The 20,868-nt window shown below is 39.5% G+C and overlaps 48 non-coding genes across 48 annotated transcripts; all 48 read left to right on the plus strand.

Moving 5' to 3' along the window:
* Positions 1-11,974: 11,974 nt before the first annotated feature.
* On the plus strand, positions 11,975-12,056 carry TRNAS-CGA (transfer RNA serine (anticodon CGA)). Its single transcript has one exon. It is a non-coding gene; the product is annotated as a tRNA-Ser (tRNA).
* An 85-nt stretch (positions 12,057-12,141) lies between these two features.
* On the plus strand, positions 12,142-12,223 carry TRNAS-CGA (transfer RNA serine (anticodon CGA)). Its single transcript has one exon. It is a non-coding gene; the product is annotated as a tRNA-Ser (tRNA).
* An 87-nt stretch (positions 12,224-12,310) lies between these two features.
* Positions 12,311-12,392, plus strand: TRNAS-CGA (transfer RNA serine (anticodon CGA)). Its single transcript has one exon. It is a non-coding gene; the product is annotated as a tRNA-Ser (tRNA).
* An 87-nt stretch (positions 12,393-12,479) lies between these two features.
* TRNAS-CGA (transfer RNA serine (anticodon CGA)) lies at positions 12,480-12,561 on the plus strand. The gene has a single exon. It is a non-coding gene; the product is annotated as a tRNA-Ser (tRNA).
* An 87-nt stretch (positions 12,562-12,648) lies between these two features.
* TRNAS-CGA (transfer RNA serine (anticodon CGA)) lies at positions 12,649-12,730 on the plus strand. Its single transcript has one exon. It is a non-coding gene; the product is annotated as a tRNA-Ser (tRNA).
* Positions 12,731-12,817: 87 nt separating this feature from the next.
* TRNAS-CGA (transfer RNA serine (anticodon CGA)) lies at positions 12,818-12,899 on the plus strand. The gene has a single exon. It is a non-coding gene; the product is annotated as a tRNA-Ser (tRNA).
* An 87-nt stretch (positions 12,900-12,986) lies between these two features.
* TRNAS-CGA (transfer RNA serine (anticodon CGA)) lies at positions 12,987-13,068 on the plus strand. The gene has a single exon. It is a non-coding gene; the product is annotated as a tRNA-Ser (tRNA).
* An 87-nt stretch (positions 13,069-13,155) lies between these two features.
* TRNAS-CGA (transfer RNA serine (anticodon CGA)) lies at positions 13,156-13,237 on the plus strand. The gene has a single exon. It is a non-coding gene; the product is annotated as a tRNA-Ser (tRNA).
* Positions 13,238-13,322: 85 nt separating this feature from the next.
* Positions 13,323-13,404, plus strand: TRNAS-CGA (transfer RNA serine (anticodon CGA)). The gene has a single exon. It is a non-coding gene; the product is annotated as a tRNA-Ser (tRNA).
* Positions 13,405-13,491: 87 nt separating this feature from the next.
* On the plus strand, positions 13,492-13,573 carry TRNAS-CGA (transfer RNA serine (anticodon CGA)). Its single transcript has one exon. It is a non-coding gene; the product is annotated as a tRNA-Ser (tRNA).
* Positions 13,574-13,660: 87 nt separating this feature from the next.
* On the plus strand, positions 13,661-13,742 carry TRNAS-CGA (transfer RNA serine (anticodon CGA)). The gene has a single exon. It is a non-coding gene; the product is annotated as a tRNA-Ser (tRNA).
* An 87-nt stretch (positions 13,743-13,829) lies between these two features.
* TRNAS-CGA (transfer RNA serine (anticodon CGA)) lies at positions 13,830-13,911 on the plus strand. The gene has a single exon. It is a non-coding gene; the product is annotated as a tRNA-Ser (tRNA).
* An 87-nt stretch (positions 13,912-13,998) lies between these two features.
* On the plus strand, positions 13,999-14,080 carry TRNAS-CGA (transfer RNA serine (anticodon CGA)). Its single transcript has one exon. It is a non-coding gene; the product is annotated as a tRNA-Ser (tRNA).
* Positions 14,081-14,505: 425 nt separating this feature from the next.
* On the plus strand, positions 14,506-14,587 carry TRNAS-UGA (transfer RNA serine (anticodon UGA)). Its single transcript has one exon. It is a non-coding gene; the product is annotated as a tRNA-Ser (tRNA).
* Positions 14,588-15,012: 425 nt separating this feature from the next.
* TRNAS-CGA (transfer RNA serine (anticodon CGA)) lies at positions 15,013-15,094 on the plus strand. Its single transcript has one exon. It is a non-coding gene; the product is annotated as a tRNA-Ser (tRNA).
* Positions 15,095-15,179: 85 nt separating this feature from the next.
* Positions 15,180-15,261, plus strand: TRNAS-CGA (transfer RNA serine (anticodon CGA)). Its single transcript has one exon. It is a non-coding gene; the product is annotated as a tRNA-Ser (tRNA).
* Positions 15,262-15,346: 85 nt separating this feature from the next.
* On the plus strand, positions 15,347-15,428 carry TRNAS-CGA (transfer RNA serine (anticodon CGA)). The gene has a single exon. It is a non-coding gene; the product is annotated as a tRNA-Ser (tRNA).
* Positions 15,429-15,685: 257 nt separating this feature from the next.
* On the plus strand, positions 15,686-15,767 carry TRNAS-UGA (transfer RNA serine (anticodon UGA)). Its single transcript has one exon. It is a non-coding gene; the product is annotated as a tRNA-Ser (tRNA).
* Positions 15,768-15,854: 87 nt separating this feature from the next.
* Positions 15,855-15,936, plus strand: TRNAS-CGA (transfer RNA serine (anticodon CGA)). Its single transcript has one exon. It is a non-coding gene; the product is annotated as a tRNA-Ser (tRNA).
* Positions 15,937-16,023: 87 nt separating this feature from the next.
* Positions 16,024-16,105, plus strand: TRNAS-CGA (transfer RNA serine (anticodon CGA)). Its single transcript has one exon. It is a non-coding gene; the product is annotated as a tRNA-Ser (tRNA).
* Positions 16,106-16,192: 87 nt separating this feature from the next.
* Positions 16,193-16,274, plus strand: TRNAS-CGA (transfer RNA serine (anticodon CGA)). The gene has a single exon. It is a non-coding gene; the product is annotated as a tRNA-Ser (tRNA).
* An 87-nt stretch (positions 16,275-16,361) lies between these two features.
* Positions 16,362-16,443, plus strand: TRNAS-CGA (transfer RNA serine (anticodon CGA)). The gene has a single exon. It is a non-coding gene; the product is annotated as a tRNA-Ser (tRNA).
* Positions 16,444-16,530: 87 nt separating this feature from the next.
* Positions 16,531-16,612, plus strand: TRNAS-UGA (transfer RNA serine (anticodon UGA)). Its single transcript has one exon. It is a non-coding gene; the product is annotated as a tRNA-Ser (tRNA).
* Positions 16,613-16,699: 87 nt separating this feature from the next.
* TRNAS-UGA (transfer RNA serine (anticodon UGA)) lies at positions 16,700-16,781 on the plus strand. Its single transcript has one exon. It is a non-coding gene; the product is annotated as a tRNA-Ser (tRNA).
* Positions 16,782-16,868: 87 nt separating this feature from the next.
* On the plus strand, positions 16,869-16,950 carry TRNAS-CGA (transfer RNA serine (anticodon CGA)). The gene has a single exon. It is a non-coding gene; the product is annotated as a tRNA-Ser (tRNA).
* Positions 16,951-17,037: 87 nt separating this feature from the next.
* TRNAS-CGA (transfer RNA serine (anticodon CGA)) lies at positions 17,038-17,119 on the plus strand. Its single transcript has one exon. It is a non-coding gene; the product is annotated as a tRNA-Ser (tRNA).
* Positions 17,120-17,206: 87 nt separating this feature from the next.
* Positions 17,207-17,288, plus strand: TRNAS-UGA (transfer RNA serine (anticodon UGA)). Its single transcript has one exon. It is a non-coding gene; the product is annotated as a tRNA-Ser (tRNA).
* An 87-nt stretch (positions 17,289-17,375) lies between these two features.
* On the plus strand, positions 17,376-17,457 carry TRNAS-CGA (transfer RNA serine (anticodon CGA)). Its single transcript has one exon. It is a non-coding gene; the product is annotated as a tRNA-Ser (tRNA).
* Positions 17,458-17,544: 87 nt separating this feature from the next.
* Positions 17,545-17,626, plus strand: TRNAS-CGA (transfer RNA serine (anticodon CGA)). Its single transcript has one exon. It is a non-coding gene; the product is annotated as a tRNA-Ser (tRNA).
* Positions 17,627-17,713: 87 nt separating this feature from the next.
* TRNAS-CGA (transfer RNA serine (anticodon CGA)) lies at positions 17,714-17,795 on the plus strand. The gene has a single exon. It is a non-coding gene; the product is annotated as a tRNA-Ser (tRNA).
* Positions 17,796-17,882: 87 nt separating this feature from the next.
* TRNAS-CGA (transfer RNA serine (anticodon CGA)) lies at positions 17,883-17,964 on the plus strand. The gene has a single exon. It is a non-coding gene; the product is annotated as a tRNA-Ser (tRNA).
* An 86-nt stretch (positions 17,965-18,050) lies between these two features.
* On the plus strand, positions 18,051-18,132 carry TRNAS-CGA (transfer RNA serine (anticodon CGA)). Its single transcript has one exon. It is a non-coding gene; the product is annotated as a tRNA-Ser (tRNA).
* An 87-nt stretch (positions 18,133-18,219) lies between these two features.
* On the plus strand, positions 18,220-18,301 carry TRNAS-CGA (transfer RNA serine (anticodon CGA)). Its single transcript has one exon. It is a non-coding gene; the product is annotated as a tRNA-Ser (tRNA).
* Positions 18,302-18,387: 86 nt separating this feature from the next.
* Positions 18,388-18,469, plus strand: TRNAS-CGA (transfer RNA serine (anticodon CGA)). Its single transcript has one exon. It is a non-coding gene; the product is annotated as a tRNA-Ser (tRNA).
* An 86-nt stretch (positions 18,470-18,555) lies between these two features.
* TRNAS-CGA (transfer RNA serine (anticodon CGA)) lies at positions 18,556-18,637 on the plus strand. The gene has a single exon. It is a non-coding gene; the product is annotated as a tRNA-Ser (tRNA).
* Positions 18,638-18,724: 87 nt separating this feature from the next.
* Positions 18,725-18,806, plus strand: TRNAS-CGA (transfer RNA serine (anticodon CGA)). The gene has a single exon. It is a non-coding gene; the product is annotated as a tRNA-Ser (tRNA).
* An 86-nt stretch (positions 18,807-18,892) lies between these two features.
* Positions 18,893-18,974, plus strand: TRNAS-CGA (transfer RNA serine (anticodon CGA)). The gene has a single exon. It is a non-coding gene; the product is annotated as a tRNA-Ser (tRNA).
* An 86-nt stretch (positions 18,975-19,060) lies between these two features.
* On the plus strand, positions 19,061-19,142 carry TRNAS-CGA (transfer RNA serine (anticodon CGA)). The gene has a single exon. It is a non-coding gene; the product is annotated as a tRNA-Ser (tRNA).
* An 86-nt stretch (positions 19,143-19,228) lies between these two features.
* TRNAS-CGA (transfer RNA serine (anticodon CGA)) lies at positions 19,229-19,310 on the plus strand. The gene has a single exon. It is a non-coding gene; the product is annotated as a tRNA-Ser (tRNA).
* An 87-nt stretch (positions 19,311-19,397) lies between these two features.
* Positions 19,398-19,479, plus strand: TRNAS-CGA (transfer RNA serine (anticodon CGA)). The gene has a single exon. It is a non-coding gene; the product is annotated as a tRNA-Ser (tRNA).
* Positions 19,480-19,566: 87 nt separating this feature from the next.
* On the plus strand, positions 19,567-19,648 carry TRNAS-CGA (transfer RNA serine (anticodon CGA)). Its single transcript has one exon. It is a non-coding gene; the product is annotated as a tRNA-Ser (tRNA).
* An 86-nt stretch (positions 19,649-19,734) lies between these two features.
* TRNAS-CGA (transfer RNA serine (anticodon CGA)) lies at positions 19,735-19,816 on the plus strand. The gene has a single exon. It is a non-coding gene; the product is annotated as a tRNA-Ser (tRNA).
* Positions 19,817-19,903: 87 nt separating this feature from the next.
* TRNAS-CGA (transfer RNA serine (anticodon CGA)) lies at positions 19,904-19,985 on the plus strand. Its single transcript has one exon. It is a non-coding gene; the product is annotated as a tRNA-Ser (tRNA).
* Positions 19,986-20,071: 86 nt separating this feature from the next.
* TRNAS-CGA (transfer RNA serine (anticodon CGA)) lies at positions 20,072-20,153 on the plus strand. Its single transcript has one exon. It is a non-coding gene; the product is annotated as a tRNA-Ser (tRNA).
* An 86-nt stretch (positions 20,154-20,239) lies between these two features.
* On the plus strand, positions 20,240-20,321 carry TRNAS-CGA (transfer RNA serine (anticodon CGA)). The gene has a single exon. It is a non-coding gene; the product is annotated as a tRNA-Ser (tRNA).
* An 87-nt stretch (positions 20,322-20,408) lies between these two features.
* Positions 20,409-20,490, plus strand: TRNAS-CGA (transfer RNA serine (anticodon CGA)). The gene has a single exon. It is a non-coding gene; the product is annotated as a tRNA-Ser (tRNA).
* Positions 20,491-20,577: 87 nt separating this feature from the next.
* Positions 20,578-20,659, plus strand: TRNAS-CGA (transfer RNA serine (anticodon CGA)). The gene has a single exon. It is a non-coding gene; the product is annotated as a tRNA-Ser (tRNA).
* An 86-nt stretch (positions 20,660-20,745) lies between these two features.
* TRNAS-CGA (transfer RNA serine (anticodon CGA)) lies at positions 20,746-20,827 on the plus strand. The gene has a single exon. It is a non-coding gene; the product is annotated as a tRNA-Ser (tRNA).
* The last annotated feature ends 41 nt before the right edge of the window (positions 20,828-20,868 follow it).

Below are 20,868 nucleotides of genomic sequence, written 5' to 3' on the forward strand. Positions count from 1 at the left end.
GATTGTACGGGGGTAAGGAAAAACATCAGAAGATATCAGTTTTAGGGAACCAATTAGAGAGCGGGTGGATTAGATGTTTTTAGGGGGAAGGAGCTAACTCTTCTACTATCAATCGTTTCAATATAGTAATTATCCCCAATTTATTAAAGTAAACCGATAGGTTTACTGTTTATTCTTACCCTCGACTCCAGCCTTCTACAAACCCCCCGTTCTACAACGCAATCTGTTCCGGATCCCCTGGCCTTGGTCTATGCTGAAACCGTAAGCCCCGAAATTTCGACTGAGATCCTTTTCTAACATTCATTGCATGTTATTTTTATATCTCTAAAACTATTTGTCCTAGGTGAAATCTAAAACCACCACTGGATTCCTGACGTCGAAAACCTGTGCCTTTAATATGTTTCGATTTAAGTGGGTTTTTATTAAGTGCTTAATCATTAGTTTAAAGAAATTCGATTTTTTTGGCGACGGTCTTAGCAAATTCCCGTTTCACGGTACCGGCTACTTGGGGTAAAGGGGGAAACGGAGACGGTCCATTCTCAGAGAAGGGAGAGAGGGATTACGAGACGGGAAAAGAGCCGGGGCACAGCGGAGAGAACAAATACAGCAATTCCAAAATTCTTAGTAATTTTTTTGTAACGAGATGGTGTTGGGAGCCCAAAATGAATTAAAATGACAAGAGGAATTTAAGTGATATTGTTCGAGGAATAAGTCATTGTTCGAGGAATTTAAGTGATATTGTTCGAGGAATTTAAGTAATATAAATTATTTGATATAAAAAGCAGAGAAAATGTTCAAACTGAAAGTTAAATTAAAAATTTTAATAAGAGATATTTGCGTAAGCTAGATTCGAACTCACGCCCGCTAATTTCTTCAAATTCAAAAAGTATACCAAAGCATCCAAGTCTTAACGATTAATTGAGAACGAAATAGCTAATTATTTTATTGCACAAACTCAATTTGCGACTAGATTTTGTATTATTTATGAATTTCTTTAAATTTGACTAGAAATTAAATACTTCGTTAAGTCTTCGCTGTTCTAAACAGTGTTTTCATATGAAACCAATTTGGTTTCACCTAAATAAATATTTTTACGTTCCATTTAATCTTTTTTCTCGTTCTGAAAATGGGACATACATTATACAAAAACCAGTTCTACGAACTGAAAAACAGTGTTTATTCTGGTAAGTGTTACGGCTAAGAAGGGACAGACATTGAAATAAATTTTGAATTCATGTTTTTACGAAACATCATAACAAAAAAATGTACGCAAAGTTTATCCAGAATAAACTCTATAAACGTTAAGAGATTATATACAAAATTAAAGAGTGGAAAAATAATTATGATGTGCGATTCGAAAATCGCTCTTGCCTACGTCACTCCGTAGTCGAAGTCGACCAAAAAGAAAGGTCTAAAACTAGAAAAGATTTATTTATCATAATTTTCGAAGAGTGTCCGTGACAATTTTCATTCTCACATTGTGAGAAATTCAGAAAATTGTCACGGAGACTCATCGAAACTAATTATAATTATCTAAAATGGCTCTCTGGGACGTTATCATTTGGCTATTTAGAATTGTAGCTTGCTTTGCTATTAATAGATGGCACAAGGCTCTCCACTAAAAACGCATTCTTAATAAAAACATTGGATAGATTCATGGCCATAATACAGGTGGCAATGATAGAGCCGACCGTTGATATAATACACGGATTTAATCTGGTATCAGTTTTATCGAAGGGCTAACCTCTTCGTAAAATTCTGTACACCGATTACAGTCATATGAAATTGAGAACAGCCTTTGGCAATGCTAATTCTGTAATCAGTTTCGTAATCCCTTCAGTACCGTCAAAGCTACAAGTTTGTACACTGATTGCGGGGAGTTATTAGCCTCTCGGTATTTATCTGAGAATTAAATATTTTTTATGTACTCTAGCGATAACTGGTGCAATTAGATTAAGTTCATATTGTTTGTAATGTGTGCAAATTAGTTTTATCAAGTTGTAACACTAATTTGCGCAACGGTAGAATTATTCTGCTACAATTATTTCTAGCTAAATTTTTGCTAGGAATTTAATTATTAATTTAAACATTTTAAAACCAAATTTTCTCCAAAGGTTGCAAAGGGAAAATTAATAAAACTATTAAATGGACTAATTGTAATGTTAACTAATATACGTTGAAAAATTGTAGTTATCTACACTCGTCTCTCTGAATGAATCGCGTGTTAAAATGCTCGAAAATGGCTTTTTCGAACCCTTTAACTAGTTGTAACTGTTGTTTGAAATATCGTATGACTGAATGTTTTTACACGTTCTAATTTGGCTAAGATCTATCGAATGACACCCACGAGAGCCCTGTGCTTCTTCAGGGAAAGTCACTTCACCGCCAGGGGTCGCAGCTAAAACCTTTTGGAGCTACGTCACTCTCAATTATTTCCTTATTACAAAAATGTAAATATTGTAACGGACCATTTTGGAATTTTGGCCAACATTTGGGCTCTTTGAAACACTGTGAATAGGCAGTCGGTCTCATACACCGTCGCTCTCCGTGATAAAATATGGCCGAATTAAAGAAAGCTCTGAATAGAAAAGAATTGGAACACTTTATAAAAAAAAGTAAGGAACTACCCTTGCCTTTTTGACAAAAAAAACCTTATGATAAGGATACAATATTAAAAAAAAACCATTTGGCAAGCCATTGGATCCACTTTCAACATAAGAGGTAAGCACCTTTCTACACGAAGAATTTAAGCCTTGGCTTAAAGACTGTATATTACATCTTGGATGAAGAATATACATATTCTTTATCCAAGATTACATATTTTAAAGCATTCTTTTTTAGCCGTTGAAGCCGAAAAGAAATGGATAACCCAACGAGATAGATATCGCAGAGTTAAAACAAATCAAGGAAAGTTCAGTAAGTGGTTGCGAAGCAAAATATGAGGTAAAATCATGGTGGGAACTACACGAAGTTATGGATGGCAAATCATGGCATTCTTGGAGGTTGTGAGCGGAAGAGTATTTATTTTTATCATTATTATTATTATTTGTAAATAAATGTGTTAATACTTGGATGTTTTACAGTACTGTCACAAGCATGGTAGAAATGCGTGGTTCATTCCCTGTTTTTAGCTCCAGCCCCAACCCTGACTTCATACCCAGCTGCATCCTAGTTCTTTCTATAAAATCGGGGGCAAGAAAATGGGGTGAGCGAAAGCATGTACCCGCCGCGTCACGAACGACGTCATTGGGGCATTTACTACAAAAATTTAGTGAATTTTGACGAAATTCTTAAGAATTTTCTAAGCGGGTTAGCGGGGTATTTTATTTTTATTTCGCTGTAGACGTTCTCTGTATGGTGTATGTTATTTTTTATGTAAATAATCAAGTTAAATCTTTAAGATTAACACATTATTTTAAGTGGTAAAATTCGAATTGACTTATTTTTTACTCGAGCCACTAGAGGCTGCTAACACGTGTTTCCCTAAAAAAATATCCCCCCACTCCCCTAGAAAATGACGTTTTCGTGACGTAGCGAGACCCATCTCAAATAAGTTGCGCAAGCGTAAATATTTTATAGAAAGAACTAATCCAACCCCAACGCTGACTCCAACCACTTCTACTGTACACTACACCCAGCTCCAACCCTACGCCCAGCCCCACCTCCAGGCCATTTCCGACCCCAGTCCTACCTTCAATTCATTTCTGAGCCCCAACCCTACAATTACCTCCCTAGCAAAAAAATAAATAAAACAAAAAAACCCTGCTCCGATATCAATACTTCTATGCACGAAGCACTACAATCATTTTCTACAACATCCGGGGAAATTGCAAAGGCGTTTAATACTGATGAAGAACCACCTAACAAAGTTAGACAATTTTGTAAATTGATGGAAACTAGGTTAGTTAAGTAATAAAATTTTGAGTATATTAAATGAAGCTCATAGATTGTCAAAAAAATATTAAAATACTAAAAACAATTTCTAAACAAAAATATTTACTGGTGTTTTAAACATAACCAACCCTGTTGATAATTTAAGCTTCATTAAAAAAATTAGTGATTTATAATAACCTAGCACAAATTAATAAATTCTAATGTTTGTAGGCTAGACAAACTGGATGCCCGAGACCGTTTTGAAGTCATGAAACAAATGGAAATTTATATGTTAGAAAAAGAAAGTCAAGAGAAATATTTTAATTAAAAATGATTTGGTTTACGTATATGGTTTTTTTTGCTCGAAAAAGTGATTTTTTTCAAATACTATGTTTTCTAGAACGTTGAAATTTGTACTGTACAGTCCACGTGCCAGGGGACACTTTCTACCAAAATTGCATCTAAATCGAAAAATATTTTCACGTTTTTTGAAAATTTAAATTTTAACCGCTAGGTGCTATAAGAAAATTGTCAATGAGAAAATTGTAGAGCGTCACCGAAAACGTACAAATAGCGTTGGCACGAAAAAATAGACGTCTTTTTCACTGACAAAATACGACTTGAAAAAGTGACAAGTTGGGCAAGCTAAAATAACTTTTTTTGAATTTCATTGGAGAGTAGTGTAACTTTATGAAAGTCGGAAATTTGTTAATCTGGTTTTTAATGCAATAAACACCGCTGAAAAATCGAGGAGACAATGGCGAAGAAGATATTACACGATTTAGTTTCGTAGGATGAAAAATGCGAAATTTTTTAAAAAACAAAGACACACTTTATTTATCTACTTACAAACAAAATTTATAAGTACGTTTCGAAAATACCACCTTCGGCTGAGATGCAGGCTTGGGCGCGAACAATCATATTGTCGAAGGCGACTTGAATCATTTCCCGGGTTACTTCCCGGCAAGCGCTTACAATTCGTTGACACAGCTCTTCAAGGGTCTCAACCGGAGTGGCGTACACCTTGTCCTTGATGAAGCACCAAAGAAAGAAATCCAACGGAGTCAGATCGAGCGACCTTGCTGGTTAGTGTACGGGACCGTTTCTCCCTATCCATCGTTGTGGAAATTCGTTGTTTAGGTAATCTCTCACGGCTCTGTGGTAATGAGGCGGGGCACCGTCTTGCTGAAACCACAGTCTTGCTTGTTGCGCCAACGGCAGTTCGTCAAGTTGTTGTTCTAGCTCATTTCTCAAGAAATCTAAATAACTCTGGCCATTTAGATTTTGCGGTAAGAATACTGGACCAATTAAACGGTTTCCAACAAGACCAATCCAAACATTCAAGCGCCCAAATTGAAATTGGTGACGGTGTTCATATCCCCAGTGTGGATTTGTGTCTTCCCAAGCATGATTATTTTGGTGATTGTAAGGGCCGTCTCTAGCAAACGAGGATTCATCCGAGAATAGCATGTTGCGGAGGAATTGTGGGTCGTCGTGCACGGAATTTAGCAGCCAGTTGCAAAAATCCAGCCGTTTTTGAGCGTCTCCATCTCGTAAACCGTGGTGAAGCTTTGCTCTGTAAGGATGGTACTTATGCCTAAGTAAAATTTCCCAAATGCGAGTCTTACTGCAAGCCAAATTGCATTAAACACCAGATTAACAAATTTCTGACTTTCATAAAGTTACACTACCCTCCCAATGGAATTCAAAAAATGTTATTTTAGCTAGCCCAACTTTTCACTTTTTCAAGTCGTATTTTGTCAGTGAAAAAGACGTCTATTTTTTTCATGCCAACGCTATTTGTACGTTTTCGGTGACGCTCTACAATTTTCTCTTTGACAATTTTCTTATAGCACCTAGCGGTTAAAATTTAAATTTTCAAAAAACGTGAAAATATTTTTCGATTTATATGCAATTTTGGTAGAAAGTGTCCCCCGGCACATGTACTGTAAAGTACAAATTTCAACGTTCTTGAAAACATAGTTTTTGAAAAAAATAACGTTTTCGAGAAAATAAAAACACCCTGTATATTAAATTTGTAAACCCCTGTATACCATATCATTTTGCCATGGCACAGAACCAGCTTCAATTAGATATTGTCACGCCCAACGACGGACACCAAGTCAACCTTCAGCGGCCAGCAATCGCGTACGCCACCGCCCGAAGGGAGAAAGGGTTTTTCCCAGAAGAAGAGCGAATCCCAGCATGGCAGACTCCGAACAAATCAATTTTCTTATAAGAGGCCTCCTTCCTGAACTTCGGGAGAAAATTATCGTTATGTGTCCTACAACGCCACCTGATTTCTTGAACAAACTACGGTTACTAAATACCACACCCACATCTATGGCAACAGCTACCGCTATCACCAATGACGGGAAAATTCTGGAGCTGCTTACGCTCTTAGCTGCCAAAAATGACTCCAACCCCTCCCTTGGTGTTACCCGCATTGTATCAATCCGCCACCGGGGGTGACATTGATTATCTTCGTAGGGAACTAACAGATGTGCGCCAAGAGCTTAATTATCTCCGTTCATCATCTTGCCGTCGCGAACCCAGTCCACCCAATGTATCTTGCTACAAGTGCGGACGCAAGGACCACTATGCATCATATTGCAGAGAGTCGTACCGGCAACCAGATCGTTGCAGTTCGCCTTACCGGTTCGGCAATTCCAACACGGATAACCGAGGCCGGGGGACAGGATATAATTCCAGAGCAAGGAGCCCTTCGCCTTTCGAGACTAGCTTCGAGATGGTGGTAGAGGGAGGCACCTCTCCGTCCTTACCCACTTTTCCTTTCCTCCTCAGCCCGTCAACTAAATTAGTCTCTTTACCTGCTACCATTCACCATACCCAACTAAAACTCATCATCGACTTCAAAAATATTATTAACCACTCTCTGGTCACGACACTCAAGTTACCAATTCACCCCGCCGGCTCTTTGATCACTCCTAGCGGCTTCACCCTCGTAGACATCAAAACTGGGTTCCTCACCTACCATATTAATGCTCTCGTCATCAAGAACTTCGAATACGATGTGCTGTTTGGCTTGGAATTTTGCAACGACAATAAGGTTGAAATTAGCTTCAAAACTCGCTCTGTCACCATCGGCAATGAGTCCTTTCCACTTCGGGACTCAATATTCAATCATTCCACCCTTGTCCAAAATACCTCCGATATCACCATTCCAGCATCCTCCGAGATTGCTCTCGAAGTTGTTGCAACACGCACATCAGGCTCCCGTATGATCGAGCCCCTTCCATCAGCGTATCAGCGGTTTGGCTTGCTTGTTTGTAAGACCCTAACTACCTTCCATGACGACAGAGCTCTGATCCGAGTGGCTAACCCGCATCAACGACCAGTAATTCTTCCCTGTGGAGCTACATTAGCCCGCGCTCATGAGGTCATCGAAGTATACCTCTTAGACACAAAAATATCATCCAAGGACTTCAACTTACCTGCCAACTTGAATATTGGGAGCCAGCTTTCTTCCGCACAACACACCCAACTGACGGACCTGCTCAAACAACATTTAGGCGTTTTCTCCCGCTTCGAAGGTGATCTTAGTCGAACTTCATTAATGAAACACCAAATACACACAGGAGACGCAAGGATAAGGAGCGCTTCAAGCTGCGCCGCCGGAAAGTCACCTACCAGGAGGGAGATCTCGTTTCCCTTAAAACTCCTCGCCGGGTCCCAGGGCTATTGGAAAAACTTCTCCATCAATACGCTGGCCTTTACCAACTTCTACGGCAAACCGCTGAAAACCACTTTGAAATTCGCGCCTCCAAGGCGGGGAAAACTGATACCAAATGCATTTTCCACTACTCTTCCAGCCCTACTTAAGCGATAGCTGTAAATGCGTTCTGAATGAGTGAAATGAGATCTTCTGGGGTATGGTCGCATCAAGTTATTTTTTAAATAAAATATTACGGAAATAGTTGGTTCGATTCCGGTAAAACACAGGGAGGTGGAAGATTAAGCGAATTGGTGAGCACACCTTTTCCGAAGGAACATTTACTAAATATACCGCCACTACTTTCTGATCCAAAATGGCCAAAATCAACCGAAATTAATTTATATTTAGCGTCTGAAACTGCCATCAGGACTTTACTAAATGTTCCTTTGTAATTATAGTTCGATGGTCCAGTATTTATGGGACATTCTACAGTCACATGCTTCCCATCGATACTGCCTACACAATTAGGTAGCTGCCATATATCATTAAACAACCTTGCAATTTTCTGCCAGTCATTGTGAGTTTTAGGCATGGGAATATATAAACCAAATAGCCTATGACAATTATATTAAAAAAAAATTAAAAAGTTATCCAATAAAAAGCATTTATTATTACGATTAGAAAGGAAAATGCTACCTTAACAAAGCCCATTACCTTGCACGTTGCTTTGACTATCACTGAAATAGTTGAACTTAAGCTACGATACGTTTCTCCAGTAGCTAAGAATCTAGAATGAAATTTCAACTTTAATAAAATAATTTAATTAACCAGTGGTTTATTAACAAAATATTTACCTTAGAGTAATAGCTGAACGATGTTCCGCCGCAATTGGTTCTCTCCAACGAGTGGTCTTTTTAGCAATTTAATGAGAGGGCCAATTCTCCTCAATAAATTATTGAATGCATCTGGTGTCATTCTCATAAATCTATTTTTTCCACCAAAACATTATATTTTGTATCTATATCATAGTTTTAAAAAGGCTTACTGAAAGAAGTACTCTGGATTGTGACTTCTCAGTTGGGGTATCAACGTACTACAAAACCCATATCTTTCTCGAAGTTGAAATATTTTTCTTACCCTAACTTTTCTCTTTTTAGTTGGTTTTAATTGCATGTAAGTAGCTATTAAAAACATAAACTGATTCGCGGCCCACAGAGCAGCTAAACAATTTTTGGATGCCATTATCAAATCATTTATTCTGGTTCGAAGTTTAGCTTTTGAAAACAAAATACGTTTTCAAGTGTGTGTCAAAACTGGAGACGTAAACAGAAACGCAACATAATTAAATTTTGCGTTTACGTTTCAGTTTGGTTTTTCGTTCGATTTTTACGTATGTGTGTTCTAGGTTTTACACCATCAGAACCAAGCAATAAACGCAAACGAGTCAATGGTAAGAACTTAATTTCTGAAATTTTTAGTCTGAAAGTATATTAATTAAGATTTTAACAAATTATTTGGGTGACAACAACGGGGTGTCACCAAGCCTTGTGTCTCCAACTCGCTACTAGTTTGACCCACATTTAGTGCATGCGCAATGGGGATTTCCGTTTATTCGCCGATTTCCTCTGATAGAGGGTTTATAACAATATTTTCTACTTCATAATGGAGTTTTAAGCTGGAGCAGTATATCCCTGTGTTTAATTAATCCAAGCCCCAGATATGATCGAACGTGCGATTGATAACATGATCGTTCCAACTCAAGCCTGTGTGGCAGCCGATTTGGGGATAATTGAACCATTTTTGTAAAAATTGTAAATAATATATTGTAATCCAATATACGATCAAATTAAATATCATTGCCAATTTCTTTAATTATTTCATGAACTGACTTTTCAATACCTATTTTTAAGTATGAGTTGTTTTAAGAAAAATAAAACCATAAAACCAATAAAAAAATATATATATATACTTATAGCTAAGTGACTTTCGAAAAAGGAGTTTGAAAGAATGATTAAGGCATTCTAAGTAAAAGTGTGTAATCGAAAAGAATCAAGTGTATTTTAGCTTGCTCAACTTGTTAATATTTTCAAGTGGTGTTTTACATCGAATTAACAATATTCGAACATTTTCGATAACGCACTACAACTTTCTCATTGCCAAATTTGATCCAGCACCTAGTGGTGAAACAAATAATATTTTGAAAAATGTAAAATTATGTTAAGAAATCTATGACTTTTCAGAAAATAGTCTCCTCCAGCATGAATAACGAACCATGAAATGAAAAAAAAAACTTTTCCTGCAAAAACAAAACAGCTTGCATATCATATTTCATTGGTTTCATAGATTTAAAAAGTAGCTCAGTTACAATTTTCTATATATAGTATATAGTATATATTATTCAATGAGTCTAGGTGATGCTGCGATGCAGCGATGCCATTAACTTCCGAATGATCAAGCCTCTGCTAGTGTCAAATTAGAAAAACAATTCCTAAATCTGGACGTCGTAATTGTCACTTCAATCTTTACTTCAATAGAGACTTGGCCCTCCGTAGCTTTGGCCATGGCCGCCATTGTGGTAACATTTTTCTCCCCACGATAAAAACTATTGAAAAAAAACTGTGACGTAGCACTGCCAAGTCCCTATAAAACATCTTCAAGGAAGTAATATTTCCGAGAGCCCGAACCTCCAAGTTACTGTTTGTATAGTAGTTGTTGAAATAATGAAAACTTTTCACCTGTACGGTATGCAACAAGACATTCTGTTAACATGTGAAAAGTTTTCATTACTTCAACAAGCACTATAGATTCTTTCATTCTATAGTTACTGGCCGCTGCCATATTGTGTCTACATAGAGGATAGCGCCGCCGATCAAACACCGCCGCCGCCGATTATTTAGATAACGCCGAAACGCCGCCGCTGATAAATTTAATTTCGGCGGCGCCGCCACCGCCGCCGCCGAAACATTTTCATTTCGCCGCCGAATTAATTTCCATTATTAAAGTATAATAATTACGTTTTGAGATCTAAACTACATAGATTTTTCTTTTGGTAGTGCTACGATTCCTAGGCTGTTGGGTGCACCGTACTAGCGTTATAAAATGAAAAATAATTAATAATTTCCAAAAGATCTGGCACCACTGCACCGCGCGCACCAAGATTTTCTGCAGCAGATAGCTGGGATAGGAGAGAGAGAAACGAAAACGGCTTTGGAGTTGCCTCGCCTCGTATTTTGTAATAAGTACAGAAACGTATCAGCTGCATTAGCTGCATTCAGCAACAACTATTCTATTACATTTTAAAAATTCCTTTGATACAAAGATAAAATAATTTGTGATAATAGACTTAAAATAATAATCTTGGCCAAGTTCCCGACCTTTCCCCTCGTTTCGATAATTCGCACAGTTCTCACGTGTCGTGTCCGGTCACTCGGTTATTTTTAAACCAAGGCTTACAGCTAAGTACTAAATAGGTAGTTTTATCTTGGACACTTGGAATAATAAGATTAATCCAAGGTTTTAGAAATAATTTTGCACATTATTCCCAGAGGAAATGAATGAAATCAAACTTGGTAAGTTTTTATAAATTGATCAGTATGTGAGCACCATTACGTTCTGTAATAGGAATATTTAATCTTAATTCAGATGATGGAACGTCATTGCCGCATCCTTCAACCTTTTAAGAAGTGTTTATCGTACCAGGGAATCGAAATTATCGTATTTTCGCTAAAATTATCGTACGCTTTAAAAGGATTTCTAAGTGTTTTCTGAGCATGCATCCACCCGAGCGGCGAGTGGGAATTTTAAAAGATCAAAAAAAATGTAGTTAAAAAACCTCGCCTGCGTTTGGGTTTGATCTTGACTGCATATTTTAGGCCAAAAACATGTTTCGGATATGAAACACAGTAGTGAGGTTAGACGAAAAGTAGGGAAAAATCTAGCGTATAATTTATATTTATAATAAGAAAGCTGATTTATACGGTATAAATCAGCTTTCTAATTGGTTTTGGCGGAATCTAGATTTCAATAGTACGATTATTTGAAAATTTCAAATTATCGTAGTATAATTAAATTAAATTATAGTATAAAATTAAAGTATAACCAAAACGAAACCGTAGCTCAAACTATCCATGTGAGTCACGTGACCTCTGACTCAACAAACTGCGTGAACGCTACCGCAGCGCCAATACGGGACTTTTACAAAAAAATAAACAAATAAAAATAACGGACTCAGTGGAAAATAACGGACTCAGTGGAAAATAACGGACTCGTCTTAAAAAAATCGGACTCGCGAGTAATTTTTAGGCCTCGATGAACGGCTCGCAAATTCCATTCGAATAATAAAAATAAAAATATTCGAGTCAGAGTTGAAACGCAAGCGAACGCAAGCTCGCGATTTGAAAAAAAATGAACTGTTACAAAGGGCAAGCAGTCGTGGCCGAGTGGTTAAGGCGTCAGACTCGAAATCTGATGGGATCTTCCCGCGCAGGTTCGAATCCTGCCGACTGCGACATTTTGCTTTCATTGGTGATATTATCAAAGTTCAACATTATTTATTTTCTATTCAATTATTCGCGATTTCAATCAATGTTTAAGCAGTCGTGGCCGAGTGGTTAAGGCGTCAGACTCGAAATCTGGTGGGATCTTCCCGCGCAGGTTCGAATCCTGCCAACTGCGACTTTTTACTTTCATTGTTGACGTTTATGGGAAATTCATCATGATTTATTTCCTATTTAATTATTCGCGATTTCTATCAATGCTGAAGCAGTCGTGGCCGAGTGGTTAAGGCGTCAGACTCGAAATCTGATGGGATGTTCCCGCGCAGGTTCGAATCCTGCCGACTGCGACTTATTACTTTCATTGTTGACGTTTATGGGAAATTCAACATGATTTATTTGCTAATTAATTATTCGCGATTTCCACAAATCACCAAGCAGTCGTGGCCGAGTGGTTAAGGCGTCAGACTCGAAATCTGATGGGATGTTCCCGCGCAGGTTCGAATCCTGCCGACTGCGACTTATTACTTTCATTGTTGACGTTTATGGGAAATTCAACATGATTTATTTGCTAATTAATTATTCGCGATTTCCACAAATCACCAAGCAGTCGTGGCCGAGTGGTTAAGGCGTCAGACTCGAAATCTGATGGGATGTTCCCGCGCAGGTTCGAATCCTGCCGACTGCGACTTATTACTTTCATTGTTGACGTTTATGGGAAATTCAACATGATTTATTTGCTAATTAATTATTCGCGATTTCCACAAATCACCAAGCAGTCGTGGCCGAGTGGTTAAGGCGTCAGACTCGAAATCTGATGGGATCTTCCCGCGCAGGTTCGAATCCTGCCAACTGCGACTTTTTACTTTCATTGTTGACGTTTATGGGAAATTCATCATGATTTATTTCCTATTTAATTATTCGCGATTTCAATCAATGCTGAAGCAGTCGTGGCCGAGTGGTTAAGGCGTCAGACTCGAAATCTGATGGGATCTTCCCGCGCAGGTTCGAATCCTGCCGACTGCGACTTATTACTTTCATTGTTGACGTTTATGGGAAATTCATCATGATTTATTTTCTATTCAATTATTTGCGATTTCAATCAATGCTGAAGCAGTCGTGGCCGAGTGGTTAAGGCGTCAGACTCGAAATCTGATGGGATCTTCCCGCGCAGGTTCGAATCCTGCCGACTGCGACTTTTTACTTTCATTGGTGATATTATCAAAGTTCAACATTATTTGTTTTCTATTCAATTATTCGTGATTTCCATCATCGCTCGAGCAGTCGTGGCCGAGTGGTTAAAGCGTCAGACTCGAAATCTGATGGGATGTTCCCGCGCAGGTTCGAATCCTGCCGACTGCGACTTATTACTTTCATTGTTGACGTTTATGGGAAATTCAACATGATTTATTTGCTAATTAATTATTCGCGATTTCCACAAATCACCAAGCAGTCGTGGCCGAGTGGTTAAGGCGTCAGACTCGAAATCTGATGGGATGTTCCCGCGCAGGTTCGAATCCTGCCGACTGCGACTTATTACTTTCATTGTTGACGTTTATGGGAAATTCAACATGATTTATTTGCTAATTAATTATTCGCGATTTCCACAAATCACCAAGCAGTCGTGGCCGAGTGGTTAAGGCGTCAGACTCGAAATCTGATGGGATGTTCCCGCGCAGGTTCGAATCCTGCCGACTGCGACTTATTACTTTCATTGTTGACGTTTATGGGAAATTCAACATGATTTATTTGCTAATTAATTATTCGCGATTTCCACAAATCACCAAGCAGTCGTGGCCGAGTGGTTAAGGCGTCAGACTCGAAATCTGATGGGATTTTCCCACGCAGGTTCGAATAATGCCGACTGTGACTTTTTACTTTCATTGTTGACGTTTATGGGAAATTCAACATGATTTATTTGCTAATTAATTATTCGCGATTTCCACAAATCACCAAGCAGTCGTGGCCGAGTGGTTAAGGCGTCAGACTCGAAATCTGATGGGATGTTCCCGCGCAGGTTCGAATAATGCCGACTGCGACTTTTTACTTTCATTGTTGACGTTTATGGGAAATTCATCATGATTTATTTTCTATTCAATTATTTGCGATTTCAATCAATGCTGAAGCAGTCGTGGCCGAGTGGTTAAGGCGTCAGACTCGAAATCTGATGTTATGTTCCCGCGCAGGTTAGAATAATGCCGACTGCGAATTTTTACTTTCGTTGTTGACGTTTATGGGAAATTCAACATGATTTATTTGATATTTAATTATTAGCGATTTCCGCAAATCACCAAGCAGTCGTGGCCGAGTGGTTAAAGCGTCAGACTCGAAATCTGATAAGATTTTCCCACGCAGGTTCGAATAATGCCGACTGTGACTTTTTACTTTCATTGTTGACGTTAATGGGAAATTCAACATGATTTATTTGCTATTTAATTATTCGCGATTTCCACAAATCACCAAGCAGTCGTGGCCGAGTGGTTAAGGCATCAGACTTGAAATCTGAAGGGATCTTCCCGCGTAGGTTCGAATCCTGCCGACTGCGACTTTTTACTTTCATTGTTGACGTTTATGGGAAATTCAACATGATTTATTTGATATTTAATTATTCGCGATTTCCACAAATCACCAAGCAGTCGTGGCCGAGTGGTTAAGGCATCAGACTTGAAATGTGATGGGATCATACCGCGCAGGTTCGAATCCTGCCAACTGTGACTTTTTACTTTCATTGTTGACGTTTATGGGAAATTGATCATGATTTATTTTCTATTCAATTATTTGCGATTTCCACAAATCACCAAGCAGTCGTGGCCGAGTGGTTAAGGCATCAGACTTGAAATGTGATGGGATCATACCGCGCAGGTTCGAATCCTGCCAACTGCGACTTTTTACTTTCATTGTTGACGTTTATGGGAAATTGATCATGATTTATTTTCTATTCAATTATTTGCGATTTCAATCAATGTAGAAGCAGTCGTGGCCGAGTGGTTAAGGCGTCAGACTCGAAATCTGATGGGATCTTCCCGCGCAGGTTCGAATCCTGCCTACTGCGACTTTTTACTTTCATTGGTGATATTATCAAAGTTCAACATTATTTATTTTCTATTCAATTATTTGCGATTTCAATCAATGTAGAAGCAGTCGTGGCCGAGTGGTTAAGGCGTCAGACTCGAAATCTGATGGGATCTTCCCGCGCAGGTTCGAATCCTGCCTACTGCGACTTTTTACTTTCATTGGTGATATTATCAAAGTTCAACATTATTTATTTTCTATTCAATTATTTGCGATTTCAATCAATGTAGAAGCAGTCGTGGCCGAGTGGTTAAGGCGTCAGACTCGAAATCTGATGGGATCTTCCCGCGCAGGTTCGAATAATGCCGACTGCGACTTTTTTACTTTCATTGTTGACGTTTATGGGAAATTCAACATGATTTATTTGATATTTAATTATTCGCGATTTCCACACATCACCAAGCAGTCGTGGCCGAGTGGTTAAGGCATCAGACTTGAAATGTGATGGGATCATACCGCGCAGGTTCGAATCCTACCAACTGCGACTTTTTACTTTCATTGTTGACGTTTATGGGAAATTCATCATGATTTATTTTCTATTCAATTATTTGCGATTTCCACAAATCACCAAGCAGTCGTGGCCGAGTGGTTAAGGCATCAGACTTGAAATCTGATGGGATCATCCCGCGCAGGTTCGAATAATGCCGACTGCGACTTTTTACTTTCATTGTTGACGTTTATGGGAAATTCAACATGATTTATTTGCTATTTAGTTATTCGCGATTTCCACAAATCACTAAGCAGTCGTGGCCGAGTGGTTAAGGCGTCAGACTCGAAATCTGGTGGGATCTTCCCGCGCAGGTTCGAATAATGCCGACTGTGACTGTTTACTTTCATTGTTGACGTTTATGGGAAATTCAACATGATTTATTTGCTATTTAATTATTCGCGATTTCCACAAATCACCAAGCAGTCGTGGCCGAGTGGTTAAGGCGTCAGACTCGAGATCTGATGGGATCTTCCCGCGCAGGTTCGAATAATGCCGACTGCGAATTTTTACTTTCATTGTTGACGTTTATGGGAAATTCATCATGATTTATTTTCTATTCAATTATTTGCGATTTCAAGCAATGCTGAAGCAGTCGTGGCCGAGTGGTTAAGGCGTCAGACTCGAAATCTGATGGGATTTTCCCACGCAGGTTCGAATAATGCCGACTGTGACTGTTTACTTTCATTGTTGACGTTTATGGGAAATTCAACATGATTTATTTGCTATTTAATTATTCGCGATTTCCACAAATCACCAAGCAGTCGTGGCCGAGTGGTTAAGGCGTCAGACTCGAGATCTGATGGGATCTTCCCGCGCAGGTTCGAATAATGCCGACTGCGAATTTTTACTTTCGTTGTTGACGTTTATGGGAAATTCAACATGATTTATTTGATATTTAATTATTCGCGATTTCCCCAAATCACCAAGCAGTCGTGGCCGAGTGGTTAAGGCATCAGACTTGAAATCTGATGGGATCATACCGTGCAGGTTCGAATCCTGCCAACTGCGACTTTTTACTTTCATTGTTGACGTTTATGGGAAATTCAACATGATTTATTTGCTATTTAATTATTCGCGATTTTCACAAAACACCAAGCAGTCGTGGCCGAGTGGTTAAGGCATCAGACTTGAAATGTGATGGGATCCTACCGCGCAGGTTCGAATCCTGCCGACTGCGACTTTTTACTTTCATTGTTGACGTTTATGGGAAATTCAACATGATTTATTTGCTTTTTAATTATTCGCGATTCCCACAAATTACCAAGCAGTCGTGGCCGAGTGGTTAAGGCATTAGACTCGAAATCTGATGAGATCTTCCCGCGCAGGTTCGAATCCTGCCGACTGCGACTTTTTACTTTCATTGTTGACGTTTATGGGAAATTCTACATGATTTATTTGCTATGTAATTATTCGCGATTTCCACAAATCACCAAGCAGTCGTGGCCGAGTGGTTAAGGCGTCAGACTCGAAATCTGATGGGATCTTCCCGCGCAGGTTCGAATAATGCCGACTGCGACTTTTTACTTTCATTGTTGACGTTTATGGGAAATTCAACATGATTTATTTGCTATTTAATTATTCGCGATTTCCACAAAACACCAAGCAGTCGTGGCCGAGTGGTTAAGGCATCAGACTTGAAATGTGATGGGATCCTACCGCGCAGGTTCGAATCCTGCCGACTGCGACTTTTTACTTTCATTGTTGACGTTTATGGGAAATTCAACATGATTTATTTGCTTTTTAATTATTCGCGATTCCCACAAATTACCAAGCAGTCGTGGCCGAGTGGTTAAGGCATTAGACTCGAAATCTGATGAGATCTTCCCGCGCAGGTTCGAATCCTGCCGACTGCGACTTTTTACTTTCATTGTTGACGTTTATGGGAAATTCTACATGATTTATTTGCTATGTAATTATTCGCGATTTCCACAAATCACCAAGCAGTCGTGGCCGAGTGGTTAAGGCGTCAGACTCGAAATCTGATGGGATCTTCCCGCGCAGGTTCGAATAATGCCGACTGCGACTTTTTACTTTCATTGTTGACGTTTATGGGAAATTCAACATGATTTATTTGCTATTTAATTATTCGCGATTTCCACAAATCACCAAGCAGTCGTGGCCGAGTGGTTAAGGCGTCAGACTCGAAATCTGATGGGATCTTCCCGCGCAGGTTCGAATCCTGCCGACTGCGACTTTTTACTTTCATTGTTGACGTTTATGGGAAATTCAACATGATTTATTTGCTATTTAATTATTCGCAATTTCCGCAAGTCACCAAGCAGTCGTGGCCGAGTGGTTAAGGCGTCAGACTCGAAATCTGATGAGATCTTCCCGCGCAGGTTCGAATCCGGCCTTCTGCGACTTTTTACTTTCATTGTTGACGTTTATGGGAAATTAAAATGATTTATTTGCTATTTAATTATTCGCGATTTCCACAAATCACCAAGCAGTCGTGGCCGAGTGGTTAAGGCGTCAGACTCGAAATCTGATGGGATCTTCCCGCGCAGGTTCGAATCCTGCCGACTGCGACTTTTTACTTTCATTGTTGACGTTTATGGGAAATTCAACATGATTTATTTGCTATTTAATTATTCGCAATTTCCACAAGTCACCAAGCAGTCGTGGCCGAGTGGTTAAGGCGTCAGACTCGAAATCTGATGAGATCTTCCCGCGCAGGTTCGAATCCGGCCTTCTGCGACTTTTTACTTTCATTGTTGACGTTTATGGGAAATTAAAATGATTTATTTGCTATTTAATTATTCGCGATTTCCACAAATCACCAAGCAGTCGTGGCCGAGTGGTTAAGGCGTCAGACTCGAAATCTGATGAGATCTTCCCGCGCAGGTTCGAATCCGGCCTTCTGCGACTTTTTACTTTCATTGTTGACGTTTATGGGAAATTAAAATGATTTATTTGCTATTTAATTATTCGCGATTTCCACAAATCACCAAGCAGTCGTGGCCGAGTGGTTAAGGCGTCAGACTCGAAATCTGATGGGATCTTCCCGCGCAGGTTCGAATCCTGCCGACTGCGACTTTTTACTTTCATTGTTGACGTTTATGGGAAATTCAACATGATTTATTTGCTATTTAATTATTCGCAATTTCCACAAGTCACCAAGCAGTCGTGGCCGAGTGGTTAAGGCGTCAGACTCGAAATCTGATGAGATCTTCCCGCGCAGGTTCGAATCCGGCCTTCTGCGACTTTTTACTTTCATTGTTGACGTTTATGGGAAATTAAAATGATTTATTTGCTATTTAATTATTCGCGATTTCCACAAATCACCAAGCAGTCGTGGCCGAGTGGTTAAGGCGTCAGACTCGAAATCTGATGAGATCTTCCCGCGCAGGTTCGAATCCGGCCTTCTGCGACTTTTTACTTTCATTGTTGACGTTTATGGGAAATTAAAATGATTTATTTGCTATTTAATTATTCGCGATTTCCACAAATCACCAAGCAGTTGTGGCCGAGTGGTTAAGGCGTCAGACTCGAAATCTGATGAGATCTTCCCGCGCAGGTTCGAATCCGGCCTTCTGCGACTTTTTACTTTCATTGTTGACGTTTATGGGAAATTAAAATGATTTATTTGCTATTTAATTATTCGCGATTTCCACAAATCACCAAGCAGTCGTGGCCGAGTGGTTAAGGCGTCAGACTCGAAATCTGATGGGATCTTCCCGCGCAGGTTCGAATCCTGCCGACTGCGACTTTTTACTTTCATTGTTGACGTTTATGGGAAATTCAACATGATTTATTTGCTATTTAATTATTCGCAATTTCCACAAGTCACCAAGCAGTCGTGGCCGAGTGGTTAAGGCGTCAGACTCGAAATCTGATGGGATCTTCCCGCGCAGGTTCGAATCCTGCCGACTGCGACTTTTTACTTTCATTGTTGACGTTTATGGGAAATTCAACATGATTTATTTGCTATTTAATTATTCGCAATTTCCGCAAGTCACCAAGCAGTCGTGGCCGAGTGGTTAAGGCGTCAGACTCGAAATCTGATGAGATCTTCCCGCGCAGGTTCGAATCCGGCCTTCTGCGACTTTTTACTTTCATTGTTGACGTTTATGGGAAATTAAAATGATTTATTTGCTATTTAATTATTCGCGATTTCCACAAATCACCAAGCAGTCGTGGCCGAGTGGTTAAGGCGTCAGACTCGAAATCTGATGGGATCTTCCCGCGCAGGTTCGAATCCTGCCGACTGCGACTTTTTACTTTCATTGTTGACGTTTATGGGAAATTCAACATGATTTATTTGCTATTTAATTATTCGCAATTTCCACAAGTCACCAAGCAGTCGTGGCCGAGTGGTTAAGGCGTCAGACTCGAAATCTGATGAGATCTTCCCGCGCAGGTTCGAATCCGGCCTTCTGCGACTTTTTACTTTCATTGTTGACGTTTATGGGAAATTAAAATGATTTATTTGCTATTTAATTATTCGCGATTTCCACAAATCACCAAGCAGTCGTGGCCGAGTGGTTAAGGCGTCAGACTCGAAATCTGATGAGATCTTCCCGCGCAGGTTCGAATCCGGCCTTCTGCGACTTTTTACTTTCATTGTTGACGTTTATGGGAAATTAAAATGATTTATTTGCTATTTAATTATTCGCGATTTCCACAAATCACCAAGCAGTCGTGGCCGAGTGGTTAAGGCGTCAGACTCGAAATCTGATGGGATCTTCCCGCGCAGGTTCGAATCCTGCCGACTGCGACTTTTTACTTTCATTGTTGACGTTTATGGGAAATTCAACATGATTTATTTGCTATTTAATTATTCGCAATTTCCACAAGTCACCAAGCAGTCGTGGCCGAGTGGTTAAGGCGTCAGACTCGAAATCTGATGGGATCTTCCCGCGCAGGTTCGAATCCTGCCGACTGCGACTTTTTACTTTCATTGTTGACGTTTATGGGAAATTCAACATGATTTATTTGCTATTTAATTATTCGCAATTTCCGCAAGTCACCAAGCAGTCGTGGCCGAGTGGTTAAGGCGTCAGACTCGAAATCTGATGAGATCTTCCCGCGCAGGTTCGAATCCGGCCTTCTGCGACTTTTTACTTTCATTGTTGACGTTTATGGGAAATTAAAATGATTTATTTGCTATTTAATTATTCGCGATTTCCACAAATCACCAAGCAGTCGTGGCCGAGTGGTTAAGGCGTCAGACTCGAAATCTGATGGGATCTTCCCGCGCAGGTTCGAATCCTGCCGACTGCGACTTTTTACTTTCATTGTTGACGTTTATGGGAAATTCAACA

This window comes from Leiobunum rupestre, chromosome 7 (assembly GCF_980474605.1).
Source record: "Leiobunum rupestre chromosome 7, qqLeiRupe1.1.hap1, whole genome shotgun sequence".
Taxonomy (NCBI): Eukaryota; Metazoa; Arthropoda; class Arachnida; order Opiliones; family Sclerosomatidae; genus Leiobunum; species Leiobunum rupestre.